The 14,548-nt window shown below is 39.4% G+C and overlaps 1 gene segment (V, D, J or C); it reads left to right on the forward strand.

The window, feature by feature from the left end:
- The window catches only part of LOC122674538, a 35,064-nt gene that overhangs the window by 12,277 nt on the left and 8,239 nt on the right, over positions 1 to 14,548 (forward strand).

Here is a 14,548-nt window from a genome sequence, read left to right on the forward strand (position 1 = left end):
AGAGTCAGATTGCAGCTCAATAGGAAGTGGAATAATTCGACTACTGTACTTTTGTTATGATCCATGGTCTTATATTTTCAAGATTTGTGTTTTATATACCACCATAAGGTAGAATTTTGTAAACAAAAATGGGTTGAGGCTGAAGTGTAGAGACTTACATTCTATATAATGAATGTATTTCTTGCTAATGGAAAATTCCTCGCACAACTCTCACTGCAGCGCTAGCACACACCAGGCCTGAAGGGACGTGTGGATGAACATACTGGGGTGAATTCCTCTTCCAGGATGATGTCCTACATCAATGAGTATATGGCCTTTCTGTAATCACTCAAAAGTGTTCTGAATCACTTACAGTCCTTCATATGAACACAACTGCCCAAAGGTCCCAGAGGGCCCATAAGAAGGAATCAGTTTGGACTTTTCCCTCTGATTAAAGACCCTTTTTAAACAGTGGGAAACATGCCCAAAATATAATAAAATGTACAGAGACTTTTGCACTGAGCCATCCATACTTCTGAAGTAAGTTTCTCTGACCCTTAGTTTGTCCAAATACTTGCTTTGAACATTTTGTCCTGGGACTGCAATGAAGAGTAAGTGAAGTAATGACAGTGGAAATGCTTGCTTTCAAAAACATAACAGGTGTATTTATTCATATATTCACTGTGGGTTTTTTGTATCTTTTATAAGACTCTTTAAAGTAAGATTATAAAGTAGCCCTGAATCTTTATTTCTGTGGCTAAGAAATAAAGGGGAAGCAAACAAAGTGCTGGTTTAGTATAACTATGGACTTAATTGTCCTTAGATTTTAAGTTTTCTAGTGATCAGAAAAAAATAAGAATTCAAGTTACTTTCATAGTGATGATTATCATAAAGAAGAGAAGGTTTGGGTTATAATGTGTTACACTTGGCACTTAATTGATCAGACAAATGTTTTCCACAGGCTACTCATGGCAACAAAGTGAATGAGGTCATTTCAGTTAACTTCATTCTGCAGCAAATTTCTAAGGAGGAACCCAGTTGACTTTTGTGACTCTGTGTTCCTCTATCCAACAAACCATTATCTATACAGAAAATGTTTTACTTATATGTATGCCTTTTTAAAATTGCAAATAAATACAATTCTTGCCTCAGGTTTTTAATAGTCAGGGGATTATAAATGTGATTTGACCTATTTTTCTGTCCTTTAAAAAATTCCACTGAAATGCCAAGCCCCCGTAATAAAATTGTCATTGCTAAGAATACTTGAGATATATAGAAGAGAAGGTTTTAGTGTCCACAGTAGTGGAATTCTGTTTTCTTTCTATAGAGCAATTTCTTACATTTCTATGTTATTTTCACAAAGTACCTTCCATATGTTTTGTCTCATTTAATCCCCCACCATGATCCTTGGAATGCTGACTCTGCCGTCACTGGTATGACTCTCAGCAAGTTACCCTCTAATTCTTATTCCTGTTTTGTATTATGAAATCTTCCAAAATACAGTTCACTCCAGTGTCACTGGGACAAGACATTGCATGTGAAGTATTTAAATTAGTGCCTGGCACAGTAATAATCACTCAATGACTATTAGACTCTCAATATTGTTTTCTTTATTCCCACCCATACCACATCTGTAGAACTTTGTGCAAGAGTAGCTGATAATGGGAATATGAGTGGTATAGAAAGTTGTGGCTGGTTGTTTATTTTTCCCAGATTGGAAATTTACTTGAGCCAGACTCCTTCAAACATGAGATTCTATTTTAGTTTCTGGGATCAGATGAGTTCATTTTGATGCTGAATTGACCTACTGAATTGCACAGAATCAGACCAACTATTCCTAGATTATAGGGCTCTTATTTTTAATGAATGTTTCTTTGTCAGCAGAGTATATACTTATATGTGTGTGTTACAACAACACATGTATAAACCCATGTACACACTGTCAAATAACAGGCATGAAAAGTTATTAATAATTGTTCTCATTTCTTGTAGTTGTCACTTCAATTGTCATTACTACTGAACTTCCAAATAATGGTTTGATGATGAAAGTGGTAAGTTTTTGTATATGTTTGCCTATAAGTTAGGCTTCAGTAATTTTTCCCTTCTGATTATTTTCCCTTTTGAAGTTTTCCTGGCTTAAAAGGCAACCCACTCCAGTATTCTTGCCTGAAAAATTCCACGGACAGAGGAGCCTGGTGGGCTAAAGTCCATGGGGTCTCAAAGAGTAGGACAGGACTGAGCAACTGAACAAATTAAAAAAGACCAATTATCTGCAATTGTGGGGTTCATCATTGTGAAACTTTTAATGACTCCTCTTTTGTTTCTCTGTCAGGAGAATATATATATATATATGTATATATAAACAGATGTATGTATACAGACACACATGTATATGTACAGGCATATGGACAGATTCTAAAATAATAGGCAAGGGTGACTGATAATTTCTGATCTCATTGCTTCTAGAAGGCACTGATGTTTATTCTACAAAAGCTGTCTAACACAGGAAAATGGTAAGTTTTTGAATATATCTGCATTCATTTCATCCTCTAGCCTTCCCCCCTCCTAATCAAATTATCTTTTTAACTTCCCTGGTCTATAGTGGGAAAGACCAATTATTTGTGGATTTGTGGGGCTGACATTTTTAATCAGTATCTCTCCTGACTCTTTACTGGCAAAGTATATACATTATATATATATATACACACACATAGATTATACATGATAAAATATGTAGATTATGAGTGTGTATATAGACACACACACATACATTCATATCACAGTGTCAAAAACTAGGTATGAACAATAAACTAATATTTTGTCTTCTTTCTTCCAGAAGTCACTGATGTTCATCCTACAAAAACACGTCTGAATGATGGAAACAGTAAGTTTTGTCTATGTTTGCCTTCATGTCAGGCTATAGCACGTTTTTTTTTCCTCTGGATAAACTTAAGTTTTGAACTTTCTTGGTTTAAGGCAGAAAAATCAGACTGTTTGGATTTGCAGAAATAGGCTGAGTGATATTTTAATTCAATATACTATCATTTCCTAGGACCCATCTTAATACAATAAATGCTGGTTTTGGTGTGAGTGGACTGTAAATTAGAGGGTATAGTGATAGGCCCTGAATTATCTAAACAATGGGTTTCATTCATTAGTGTGGCTTTGTTTCTTTTTTAAAATTATTTTTAATTTTTTCTTTCTTTTTTATTTTTTAAATTATGAAAGTACAATAACACATTAACAGGAGACTTGGAAAATACAGAACAAACTTACATATAGTTTCACTATATATTACAGTTATTTTTTAAGTAGATAAATTAAGATTTTAGTTGGAATTTCAATATCAAAGTCTAAAAAATTAATAGAATGAATATACAGAAAAGTAGGAGGATATGTAGATATGAAAATCATTATGAACCAACTCAACATAATTAAGATTTATATAATTTTCAAACAGCAGCAGGATACAAATTCTATTTCAGTTCCCATAGACTATAAACCAGGAGACACTGCAACATATCTGTGGACATGAAGCAAGATGCAAAAGTTTCATAGTTTTGTACTGAAATCATACAGAGTCTGTTCTCTTATCACTGTGGAATTATGTTATAAATCAATATCAAAAGATGTTTGAAAACAGCCCACATATTTTCTAGTGCATGCTAAGTTATGTTCAACTCTTTGTGACCCTATGGACTCACCAGGTTCCTTTGTCCATGGGCTTCCCCAGGCAAGAATACTGGAGTGGGTTTTCATGCCCTTTGCCAGGGTATTTTCCTGACCTACCAAGACAGTGGCACCCCACTCCAGTACTCTTGCCTGGAAAATCCCATGGACGGAGGAGCTTGGTGCGTTCGCTAAGAGTCCATGGGGTCGCTAAGAGTCGGACACGACTGAGCGACTTCACTTTCACGTATTGGAGAAGAAAATGGCAACCCACTCCAGTGTTCTTGCCTGGAGAATCCCAGGGATGGGGCAGCCTGGCAGGCTGCCATCTATGGGGTCGCATAGAGTCGGACACGGCTAAAGCGACTTAGCAGCAGTAGCAGCAAAGATTGAATCGTGTCTCTTGTCTCCTGCATTGGCAGGTGGATTCTTTACCACTAGCACCACTTGGGAAGCCTCATTTTCAAGGGCAACATGACATTTACCAAGAGAGATCTTTGATTAAGTCATTGAAAGCCTCAATAAAGTTGAAAGACTGAGAAAACAGAGAAGGTGATTGTAGAGAAAGTGAAAGAAAGAAAGAAAGTGAAGTCAGTCAGTAGTGTCCAACTCTTTGTGACCCCATGGACTGTAGCCCACCAGGCTCCTCCATCCATGGAATTTTCTAGGCAAGAAGACTGGAGTGGGTTGCCGTTTCCTTCTCCAGGGGATATTCCTGACCCAGGGATCGAACCGGGGTCTCCCGCAATGCAGGCAGACGCTTTTACGGTCCTAGCCGCCAGAATAGAAAGCATTTAAATGAGAAATTAATATCAAAATGAGAGATTGATATCCAAGATACTTTTAAAGCCCCATGGGTTTGGAGATTAAATGTCTGCTTTTAAATTATGAGTGTATCTAAGAAGCGTGTGACTTTGCTTCTAATGACCAGGAAAACCTGATTTCTCTTTGCTTCTAGATATTTTTCATCTGTATTCAATGCTAGTAGCTAATACATGAAATCTGACACTAACTGAAACCTTCTTATACACAAGGTGCTGTGCTGTCTCTTGCATGCGTGTATTTTCTGTGTAATCCTCATTAAACTCCCAGGAGGTGGTATAATATTTCCCCTGCACCCACGTTATTGATGGGAGCAAGCTATTATAATTAAGCCCCTTGAACAAAGCCACACAGGTACATCTGGGGATTCAACCCAGGCCATCTGAATAAATGGTTTATACACTTACTCAATTCTCTCTTCCTCCTTTATGATATAGGTATAGAGCAAGAATCCCAAAGCCCAGGCCCTGAGACAGGATGGCCTGTGGGCAAGGGTGTAAGTGCATGGGCTTCTTGGCATCACAGACTGAAATTTAAACACCAGTTCTTTTCTTTATTAGCTATATGAAAAACTGGTAAATCCCTTATGTTTTCTGAGCAATATGTTCCTCTTTTGCTATTAGGGAACAGATTCCTTGGGGATTCTCAATCCTTTTGCCAGATCCCCAGATTGGGAAGACAGATGTGGGGCCTAGAACCTTCGCAAAAGTGTGAGAACTTCTTTGATACTATTGTTCTCCAGTTTGTAGGTCACCTACCCAGTGGGTATGGGATTTGATTTTAATGTGATTGCACCCCTCCTACCATCTCATTGCAACGTCTCCTTTGTCCTTGGACCTGGGGTATGTTCTTTTGTGCATTTCAACATCCTCCTGTCTGTAGTTGTTCAGCAGCTAGTTGTGATTTTAGTGTTATTTCAGGAGAAGACAAGCGTACATCTTTCTACTCTGTCATTTTGGGATAGTCAACACATTGGAAAAGTCCCTGATGCTGGGAAAGATTGAGGGCAAGAGGAGAAGGGGGTGACAGAGGAAGAGATGGTTGGATGGCACCACCAACTCAATGACATGAGTTTGAGCAAACTCCAGGAAATAGTGAAGGACAGGGAAGCCTGGCATGCTGCAGTCCATGGGGTTGCAAAGAGCCGGTCATGACTTAGCGACTGAACAAAAATAGGGAACAATCACACCAACTCAGTTATTAGAGAGATAAGATCACATATGTGGAAAGTCTTCCACAAGGTATCTATTTAGCTAGCACAGAATCAGAACTAGTTGGTGGCCCTTTCTCCCTACATGAAGGTTCTTAGTGAATTTAGATGCTCTGGCTCTGGTCCTGCTGATCCCTCCTCTATTCCCAGTATCAGGGGGCCCGGAACTCAGCTAACACCTGACCTGACCAAGGGCAGTGAGTTATGAGCCCGTCACTTCCTGAGATCCTTTCCATACCAAATGCTAGTGATTCTGGAGTTCTGACTCTTTTGAGATAAAGTGTGGAAAAGGAAAATTTCCACAAGAAGAAACTCAGCCTTATAGTTAATTGAGTAGACAAGTCACGTCCATCATCATTGTTGTTAATTAGTTTTTGACATCATATATTTCTTGCAAAACTTCAAAGGAGAGTAAGTGCAATTTTCCTATAACATGACAGCTGTGATGTTAGACATTGAAGAAAAACAGGTGAGTGAGGCTTGAGCTCCTGCAGCTTCAGGGACCTGGGACCAAGACTTTGATCCATTATTTACAATATCCTCTTACTAGAAGCCCCTGTCCACACGACTGTGAACCCCACCTGATTTCCATGGTTTGTTTTCTTCTTAGGAATCTCACTGATGCACAGTATATAATGGTTCAGATACCAAATCAGCAATTTAACTTCATATTTATACTTAACTCTGATGTCTGGAGTATTTATTGCACATGGTGATGCAGGATTACAGAGCAGCTAAGGCTTCTTCAAAGTCATGTTGCTGCAATTGAAATGTGGTTTCTGGTACTTTTAAAATGTAAGCCATCAGGAAAATTATTTCTGTGTTCAGTTTACTGGTAAAATGGGATTGAAACTAATAATAACTAAATTTGGTTATTTTAAAACTTAAATAAAAGTAGAATTTTACATACAAAGCTCACAGAATAGATGTTTGACATTTGATTAGTGGTTAATGAATATTACCTATTATTCTTACTCAGAGATGTGGTGGGGGCAAAAACAGGCTAAATGCTATTTATCAAAAATACTTTTTTCTATTGGACTCATTCATTAAAAACATAACCTTGCTTTTTAATATTTTGGGAGGATCTAGTGAGTTTAGCTGAGGTTGTTGATTGACTTGAATTGTCAAGTGGGTTCTGCGTTGGTCTGGCGGAGATAGTGCTCATGGTGGTTGTACTTGTTTCTTTGGGGTTTCATGGTGCAGAGGTGTCACTAGGTTACTGGAAATTAATAGTTGTGACCACTGCTTCCATTAATATATCCTATTCTCTCAAAAGAACACTTGAAACTAACCAAAATGACTTCTCCTAGATACCCTGCAGCTACAGCTCATGAACACCTCTGCCTATTACACCTACCTCCTCCTCATCTTCAAGAGTGTGGTCTATTTTGTCATCATCACCTTCTCTGTGTGTTTAGAAGAGGCATCTGCTGTGATGGAAAGAGCTCATGACAGAGGGGACCACAAAAGGGTCAATTTTTCATCATCTATCCCTAAAATGCTCTACTTTCTTGCTGGGTTTGGATTGTCTCAGTTCATAGGTGTATTTATCTATTATGTCATTTTTAGGTAACAATTTTTCAAGCCATTGGGCAAACAGAGAGTTTGACTCTGTAACAAGGAATTCTGCCATTACTCGGGGCAGGGCCCAGGGCTGGTCCCGGGAGCCTCTCCCACCACTGTCCCCACAACCTCAGCAGCTGCTCCCACCCCCGAATCCACAGGCCTCCCAAGGACACACAGCAGGCAGCTCCCCATCTCCTCCATCAGCGCATCCACCCAGACCATGACCCTGACCCTCCCTGCCCCACACCCTGGAGCCGCCAGCTTTGTTGCTTGAACTCTGAACTTTAATTTTCATAATAGGCATAAAATTTAAAAATATATAAAAAGTCCATTTTTGTCTGTGTGTACTTTAATTTCATGAAATCCAATCAAGATAAGAAACAGCATGACAAACATGACGAATTCAGCATGGTTATAATAATGGTCAGTACCATGTTTCTATGTCTAAGTGATTATGGTCTTTCTTTGGGGCACTGGTTCCAAGGGGAGCCACAGCTAAAGGAAGGGGCCCATCTGGTGACTTCTCTTTCAAAGTCACCAGATGCAGACTCCTTGGTTTGGGACATTCACTTGGAGATACTCTGACACCCAGCATACTTTGCACTGTGTGTGCTCAGATTGTGCTGGAGTCTCACGAACACTGCCTGCTAATCCTCACATTAACGCCATGAGAACTGCTCCAGCACCAGAGGAGCTTCAGGTGGAGGGTAAAGCATGCAGACTGTGGCCTTCGAAGGCCTGCATTTGAACCCTGGGCCTGTTTTAGGATCCGTGTGACCTCAGCAGGACTCTGTGAGTCTTATGCCATCATCCCCCCATCTGTGCAATGAAGTTACAGAACCCTGTCTCCTGGGGCGTGTGGAATAGACGAGTCAGTGATGCTTGATCCATGCAAGTCCTCAACACCAGCTAGTTTCTACTGTTGGTATCTCTACTGTAGAATCAGTAGATTCCACACAAACACGGAGCCACTAAGAATCATCTCTAATTTAATTTCCTTCATGCACAGGTTAGATGTGGACAAAATAGGGATTCAGTTACTATCTTTCACCAGGTAATCTCGTGAATCCTCTAAGAGACCTTGAAGGAAGGTACAGTTATAGTTCACAGTTTAAAGATGGAAGAGGTGGAGTTATCTGCTCACTACAACCATTTTGTAAGTAGTAATTATTTAGAGCCGAGTTTCTCTGATCTCTGTGCCTGTAATTTGTTACCTCATATCTCTAATTCATTCATAAGAAGGAGGTCCCAGAGAGGCTAGGAAATACCCAGGGTTAAATACAGAGCAGTGCAGAGTCCACATGGGCCAGGTCTGCCTGACTTAAATCCTGCTGCTTTTTTCAGTGTATCAGTGGCTCTCTTACAATAACTGTAAATAAATGATTACATTGCTAAATAAATAAATAATACATGCCTACATGCTCAGTTTCTAGGTCATGTTTGACTCTTTGCAACCGCATGGACTGTAAGCTGCCAGGTCCTCTGTCCATGGGATTCTCCATCAAAAATACTGGAGTGGGTTGCCATTTCCTTCTCCAGGGGGTCTTCCTGACCCAGGGATTGAACCCATGTCTTCTGCATTGGCAGGTGGATTCTTAATCATTGAATCACTAGGGAAGCTGAAGTAATACATAGATAATAATAGTAAATAGATAAATAAATAAAAAGTAATAATCATATAAGAAAAAAAAGTTACCAGAGTCAAGAGTTCATCACAGCCCAGATATCAGACTTTTAAAATCTCCTTCAATATTAAATAACTCTAATGTGCAGCCAGGTTGAGGCATCAAGTGACTAAAATAGTTCCAGCATTGCCAGATCAGATCTCAGGCACAAGAAGACATCACAGAACTCATTATACAAGTGTACGATGTGCTTTACTCTGAAAGTGACTTACCATTCACTTACCAATTTCACAAGGAAACAGAATGTACGTACTAAATTTATGTGCCTGGATGTTCATTCATTGTAGTACCATTTACTGCAGCCCTTAGTGAACTGTAATCCTCAATAAGAAACTGAAAATAAATGATGTCATGTGACAGACTACTTTGCATCTTTAAAAAATATAGATTATTTTTAGAAATGGAACATCAATCAGGAAGTGTCATTGAAAAAATAAACTGCATTATGAAAGTGAAAATAACTCAGTCGTGTCTGATTCTTTGTGACCCCATGGATTATACAGTCCCTGGAATTCTCCAGGCCAGAATACTGGAGTGGGTAGCCTTTCCCTTCTCCAGGGGATCTTCTTAACCCAGGGATAGAACCCAGGTCTCCCACATTGCAGGTGGATTCTTTACCAGCTAACCACAAGGGAAGCCCAAGAATACTGTAGTGGGTAGCCTATCCCTTCTCCAGTGGATCTTCCCAACCGAGGAATTGAACCAGGGTCTCCTGCATTGTAGGTAGATTCTTTATTGACTGAGCTATCAGGGAAGCCAATCTTCATTATAGTATCCATCAAAAATTTTGGATAATATCTTTGCATGGATCTAAAATCAATCAAAACACTCTAAAAAATACACCAAGTAACCTTGCTTGAACCATTGTATTTACCTTTCTTCCTCTTTAATGTTATACTTTTTCTTTCTCTGAATCTTTTATAACATATATGAGTATACATATAACTATATATGCATGTATACATACTCTAACTTCCCTCTTTATACTCAAAGGTAGTACACAGCATATATTGTTTTGAACTTCTCTGTACTTACACAACCTAAGAGCTCTTTTTCTGCAAATGTACAGAGATGCTTGAAGAGCTAGGTTAATGTACAATAATTTATAAAATAATTTCCCCTCATAATACAGTATTATCTTACACATTTTGCTATTAATTTTAAAATGCTGAAATCATAATAGTGTTTTATATCATTAAGACTATTTATTTGTAATTTTTATGGGAAAAAAGTGAAAGTGAAAGTTCAGTGGAAAGAATCTGCCTGCTAAAGCAGGAGACTCAGGTTCAATCCCTGGGTAGGGAAAATCCCCTAGAGAAGGATATGACAATCCACTCCAGTATTCTTGCCTGGGAAATCCCACGGACAGAGGAGTCTGGTGGACTACAGCCCATGGGATCGCTAAGAGTCAGCCATGACTTAGTGACCAACTTTCACTTCACCTTTTTTTTTTGCCAATCACAAAGTAAGTGAATGTCAGGAGACTGTTGTGAAATGTAGGATTTTGCTAATTGGATAAGTGAAAATAGATAAAACCTAATCTACTCAACTCCTTGTTGTTTAGTTGCTGAGTTGTATCTGACACTTTTGGGACCCTACGGACTATAGCCCTCCAGGCTCCTCTGCCCATGGGATTTTTCTGGCAAGAATATTGGAGTGGGTTGCTATTTTCTCCTCCAGGGGATCTTCCCAACCCAAGGATCGAACTTGGAGTCTCCTGCATTGGCAGATGGATTCTTTACCACTGAGTCACTTTGGAAGTCCGATCAACTCCTTGGTTCTTAGGAATTTGATCAGACCTCTTTAGACAGAATATGTGGCCCTGGTCTTAGAGATTTGGAACTATTTCTTCACTGTGAATAAACAGTGTATTTAAGTGTAGAAGGCGAGAAAGGGAAACGTGCAAATCACTGAAAGTTTTATGCTGCTGATGTCACAGACAGGGCCCTGCTGGGCATGTCTTCTTTGGTTTCCAACTTCTCAGCAACCTCCTGCCCCAACTTGCCCTGGACTGCCCTGGCCTGGGGGGGGCGGAAAGGGAAGGGCAGTGGGGCTGGGGGTGACAGTCTGCGTGGCAGCAGGAGGGGGTTGATGCGCTGATGTGTTGACTGGGTTTCATTTTCTCAGGTTTCTTTGTTCACCTGCACTGTCGAATGTGGTTGATTCGTGGAAAATGCTCAAACTGGCCTCTACTAGTTGGGACTATGCAAGGAGTAGGTGGGGTGTAGCAAGTAAATGATAACAGTTAAACCACAGCCAACTTTGCTCACTTTCAAAGGGTCACAGCTAATGGATGAAAAGATCCTTCTGCAAGCACATGTGATTGTTATCAAATATACCCTAGACTGTGTGACTGGACTTCCTCATTATTTCTTTGTATAGTTCCTCTGATGAGCTCCTACACAAGTTGGGAACTTTATGCTCAGGATGTTCGTATCTGCATCTTTGTCTACGCTCATGACCCTGAAGGAAGGAGCAGACAGGACTTGCAGCACTAAGATCATCCCTGACTTTCCACCAGCCACCTGGGATCTTCCATGATCTGTGACTTTCTGAGGCTGCTCCTTCCTGGTTTCATTTTCTCTGTGTAGACGGGGTGACACAAGACCCGATCCTTGACCCAAGCTTCATGGACAGATGTGACATGCTTGGTTCCTCACAAGAACAGAGATTTGGAGGCCTGATCTCACCTGTGCAATTGAGTCTGTCATATACGAAGTCATATAAGTTCTTTAAAAGGGAAAAAATGATTTCACAGTCAATCTGAGCAAGACTTACTAGGGGCACTAACATCAGGTGACAATGTGATAGGTGAATAGCAGAGGGCTGCTCAGACGCATGAGCTTGAAGAGCAGGTGTCCCACCCCCTCCCCACCCAGCAGGCCCACGATGGGGGTCCATGTCCTGGATTCCATCCGTCCAGTCTCAGAGGGAAGCAGGGCTCCACTGCTGAGATCATGGCTTCAGCTCCCACATTCTGACCTCAGGGCACATTCAAATCACATCCTTCATTCCTCTTGGTCTCTGCTCTGAGAGTCAACATCTAGGGAGCCTTGCCCTCCTAGGAGGACTGGCTGCATCTAAGTGGTGCAGCCAGTGTCAGGGGTGGAGTCCCTTCTCAGGTTAAAGTCACACCCTGATGTCCAGCTCAGGCCCCATCTGTGGTCGTGCTGTAGACACGAGTCCACTCCTGACACAAGACAAATCATTGTGATGACACCACTGAATTCTTGAGGTTTCTGTCCAAGGCCAGACCCAGCATGTTCTCCATGTAAGGAGCTCTCCCTGGTTAGACCCCAGCCTCCCAGGGAGCCTCCGTTTTTGCATTTCTGTCCTGCGGCCCATTCTTAGACCAAGCATGGATGGAGTTGATTAGATCCACATATATGACCAGTTTCCCCCCAAGCCAGACCATTTCCTTCATGCCGTTGGATTTTACTTGAATGATGGTACATAATGAAAGGAAACTGACAGACACGCTGCCTTCCCATGAAGCATTGCATTGAATATTTCTGCTTTACAAAAGCAACTCAAAATATAATTGAGTTCATTTGAATTCAAACTAGCTAAACGCAAGGGAAAATGATTTCATAGTATGGGTTCAAAGCTAAACACAAGGGAAAATGATTTCATAGCGTGGGTTCAAAATAAGAGTACTCAGACTATTTTAGGGGCTTTATCTGTGAGAAAACTATTATTTCATGATACATAATACAAAATGTCTGGTACCTTTTATATATATTCACAATCCATCATGTCTTCTTGTGATCCTAGTACTTCAGGCCAAATACGTAATGCAAAATAAGAAAAACAAAACTAATCATTTTGATATGTTCAGTATTACTTTTTACAATAGTACAAATGGTGCACGTACATGAGCTAAAAACCAGAAAAGAAATGTAAGGTGTTGAAAAACATAAAAAGAAATCTGAGACATGAAACAAGAATTACCTTCTGCAAACCAAAACAGAAAGAGATTTTGCTTACAAATAAATTCTACTCGAATTTATTAAGAGGTTTTTTTGATCAGGAACACAACACAAGACTTCTCCAACTTTTCATTAAGAGATCACTCAGTCTCACTGAATATAGGGTGGACCTTAACATTATTTTACCAGCCACAGTCAGGTGTATGTATATATGTGTGGACATGATACCATGTCTGTGAATCAATAAATTCTTTACTAGCCATTCAATAATATCAGCAGTGGGTGTCCTCATTTCAACTTTCAAAAAGGAGACACCATCTTCAGTTTTTTCCCTTCTGGTGACTTTCAATTACATTTTTTAAATTAATTAATTAATTTTTTATTGAAAGATAATTGCTTTACAGAATTTTGTTGTTTTCTGTCAAACCTCAACATGAATCAGCCATAGGTATACATATAACCCCTCCCTTTTGGAACTCCCTCAATTATGGTTTTTTTTTCATGCTGAAAAAGACAGAATCCCCCCAAAAATTTGAGATGCAATGTGAAAAGCAAAAAGCTACATTTTACTCTGTATTTTTATAGCAGTTTATGTATCAAACATAAACATGGCAAACATGAGCCATGAGATAGACACTGAAGAGACCAAGGATGAGGTCACCCAAGAATTTACTTTAAAGCATTTTACAAAAAGATCATACTCTTCACATGCCCACATTTTTGCTTTATGTCTGAACACTGTTGTGGAAAAGAGGCTGGATTGTCTTGGGAACCATGCATTCAGGGCGGGGCTCCTGTTTGCTGCAACTGGCTGTTTCTGCCGGCTCTCTTGCCCTATGCCTGCTGCCCAGATACTCCATTCAGTCCACCACTTTTCTCCCTTTTTTAAAAACATAACTTTAAAATAAAACTGACATAAAATATTATATTATTCTCAATTATACAAGATAGAAATTTGATATTTTATATATATTGAAATGGTCACCACATTTTCAATATCCCTCACTGTATATAGTTACAGATTACTTTTTTCTTATAAGATAAAATTGTAAGATCTACTCTTTCCCTTCTTGGTTAAATATTTAAGCAGAGTTACTGCTTTTATAATTGACTGTATGTTTATATGCTCATATTTGTGAGACTGTAATATTTCCTTTGATGTTTGGAAGGGACTGAACGATATTATCAGACCTGGATGCACATGGATTCCGTCTTCTGTATGTATATATGTGTGGACATGATACCATGTCTGTGAATCAATAAATTCTTTACTAGCCATTCAATAATATCAGCAGTGGGTGTCCTCATTTCAACTTTCAAAAAGGAGACATCTGTCATCTCAGAAGCTCCAGAACACTCCAGTAGAGCTCTCTAAATCCATCAGATAATTAGGGCACAAAATGGTAATTATCTCTCTCTCTCTCTCTATATATATATATATATATATATATGTATGTATACAACACACATATATACCATATATATGTACATATATACCACACCTAGTTTATCTGTCCATCTGGTTTTTGGCACTTAGGTTGTTTTTGTGTCTTGGTTGTTATAAAAAATGAACATAGAGGTGCTGGTATCTCTTAGTGTTTTTGTTTTCTATGGATAAACACTCAAGTGAAATTGTTGGATCATGTGGTAGTTCCATTTCTAACTTATGGAGGAAGATCCCTACT

This window comes from Cervus elaphus, chromosome 18 (assembly GCF_910594005.1).
Source record: "Cervus elaphus chromosome 18, mCerEla1.1, whole genome shotgun sequence".
Taxonomy (NCBI): Eukaryota; Metazoa; Chordata; class Mammalia; order Artiodactyla; family Cervidae; genus Cervus; species Cervus elaphus.